Here is a 3,013-nt window from a genome sequence, read left to right as displayed (position 1 = left end):
GGGGGGTGGGGGGGGTGCCTGCATTTGCACAGCGCCTGCTAAGATTTTAGACATCCAAATTTGCCAGCAAACAAACTGAAGAAGTGAGATGCTCAGATGCCATATGGTACTGGCCCTGTCCACAGAGCAGAGTGAAGGGGGACTCAGCCCCGTGGGACTAGATCTAGGATGCATGTGAGTTGGCTGCCACAACAGCGATCCTGAGTCATGCTCTCCCTCCTCAGGGGACCTACCAAGGCATCTTCTCAACCACAGGACACAATAAGTGACCGGACATCACCCAAGAGTTGGGGCTAAAAATACCAAGTTGACACCCTGCCCACCCTCAAGCACTCCTCCACAGCATCTCCTTTCCCCTTTGGGACTCTGACCCCACACTGCTCCTGCAGCCCTTCTGGTTGCCTCCATGGCCTGCTAGCCTGGAGATACCCATGTCCCAGTGGATCTCAGATGCAGTAAACGCTGAGATCGCTCTTCCCAGTAGCCACACTACAAAACACAACGCACGCAACCTCTGAGTTTTACAGCTCAAGTCAAAGAGTCTAGAAGTCTGGATCTCAATTCCTTGCTTTAAGCAATGCAGGTGACCTTTTTCGATGCTCAGAGACCACCTCCAAGAGCATGCAGGCAGTGTTAAGGCCATAAACGCAGTCTCCAGCTCCCCAAAAAAGCTAGTTCATGGGCAGTGCTGCAAACCATCCCATTGCATTTAATATGAGGATGCACCGGACTAGCACTGTCACTGAGAAGAAAGTCTGCCTCTCTAGGCAGAGGTCCCTAAATAAAACCGTACTTCAGGCAGGATTGCTAGTGGCAGCCTGCCACAATATTTACACCCCCTGAGCATCTGCACAATGCAAATGGAGGCTCATTTGGAAAGGCTATTGAACACATCAAGGAACAGCTTTCACCTCCTAGAGAAAGAGCCTGTCTCTTTTCTCAGACAAAGTACCAGTTGGAAACCTTTTAAGGATCACTTCTTCCAAAGTCCTGTCCTTTTTTAAATTATTTATTTGAGAGCTTCCCTCACCAAATGTTTTCACTTTATATCAAGTGACAATCTCATATTGAACACCCCACAGGATTTTATTAGGGGCAAACTACTGCTTTTGAACAGCACTGTACTGGTTCAGATGTACTCTGGGGTGGAAGAAACTAATCTCATCTAATCTGGAAAACTAGGAACAGTTCACAATATTCAAATATATTAAAAATATCTGAACGTGGAAGAAGTATAATCTGTTTTCCATGTTCTCGGTGGATCAAAGAGGAAGGCTTGGGTTTAAACTGCAGGAGGGGACATTTGTTCTGGACGTGAGAAGAAATTGCTAATAATTAATTTGGTGAAGAAGTGGGATAGACTGTGGGAAGGACACAGAGCCTTGCTTTTTTGGAGGGGTTGGGATGCTGATCTGTCCAGAAACAGATCTTGGTACAGTTAATCCTGCCCTAGAGGTAAGAGATGGTCTTTACAAGCCATGAAGGTCCCTTCCAGCCCTCCTGCTCCAGCCACTCAATAAAGCTGATCCTTCTGCTCCTGAAGCCAAGCATCAGGATCATTTGTGCAGCAGCACAGAAAATAAACTACTAAGCCTGGGGGGAACACATGCAAAAACTGGAAACTAGAGGAACCGTGAGAGTGGGGACGGTCTGCATTGTCCATCTCAAAGGTAAGGACAGGAACGAAAGTTCTCTGAAGACACATGGTGAAGAAGGGATAATGTGAGGTGGTCACAGCCCTTTGTATCCCAGCAGGTCCTTGCTCTCCTCTCTTCTTACACCAAATACCTTATACATTTTATGCCAACAGAGACAAACCTGTTCCAGAAAGCAATTTTCTCATCGTCCCTACCTGGCACACCCCGGAGTCTAGGATACACACAGAGATAAACAGCGGTAAGATAAGATAACAGAAAGTAAAATCAACCTAATTAGAGAAACTAACTTGTTTACAGCAAAAATCCCTGCAGTATTAGGCAAAAACAAAGAGAAACAGATAACAGGCAGGCACGCAGCCTTAGGTACACATCCCACTTAGCTGTCCTATGTGTAAATACAACCTAAGGACCTAGAGCTGGACTCAAAGCAAAATCCTGCCACAAACTTCACTGAGGACCTCTAAAATTAAAAGCACTTTTCCATCAAATTTCTCTTCTCCCGAGTGAGCTGGATGTTTCAGAACCAAGGGCTATAAGGCATTGCTGCCACACCCGTACCCCTGCCATCGCCGCTGGACGTCCCCGCCTGCAGCATCCCACAAAACACATGTGTATGGCACGATACTGTCCTCGGAGCCCACGTCAGCTGGCTGGGAGAATCTCCCTGATTCATCTGCCAACAGCAGGATCCTTCCCCGAACCACCCCACAGTGCTGCCACGAATCGCTGGGCAAGGCGAGCGGCTGCCTCCCCTCTGCCCTGCGTTTGCATTAGCGACGCTCGTTCCATGCAGCTGTCAAATCCCCTCCTGCCACAGCGCTGATCTCTTACATCCTCTTTCCATAGATATAAATGTCATTGTAAGGTGCCAGGCCAGGGAGACGGAGGTCACCATGTACTAATCTTTCTCATTTCCAGCTGTTCTACCTACTAGGTGGCCATCACCTTCTCCGTGATTCAACGGGCCATTTCCATGATCTATCCCCACTTTGGTAAAGCACTTCTATCCATGCTAAGGACCAACTACTTTGGAAACGTGGCATATTTAAAATTAGGCACCTTCTAAAGCTCTCAGCTGAATCAGGGCCATGAAGAAGACCAAATCAGTACCCCCAATGCCCTTTACAACAGGTAAAAGAATTGCAGGGAAGAAACACAATGGCAGCATCAAACATCCGCAATGCCCTATCTTCTCCCATCTCTGTGTTTGAAAGGGAGATGAAAAAAGGAAGCCTTTTGGATGGGTAACTTGAACACACACAACTGCTTACCATCCTGAAACATCTCATCTGACGTTTGTCATCTCAAAATATCAGCCACACGGACAAAATAAAAAAAAAAAAAAAAAAAAAAAT

Source organism: Athene cunicularia, unplaced genomic scaffold (genome assembly GCF_003259725.1).
Source record: "Athene cunicularia isolate RWA unplaced genomic scaffold, athCun1 SCF_3, whole genome shotgun sequence".
NCBI lineage: Eukaryota > Metazoa > Chordata > Aves > Strigiformes > Strigidae > Athene > Athene cunicularia.
Note: the sequence above shows the minus strand (reverse complement) of the source record.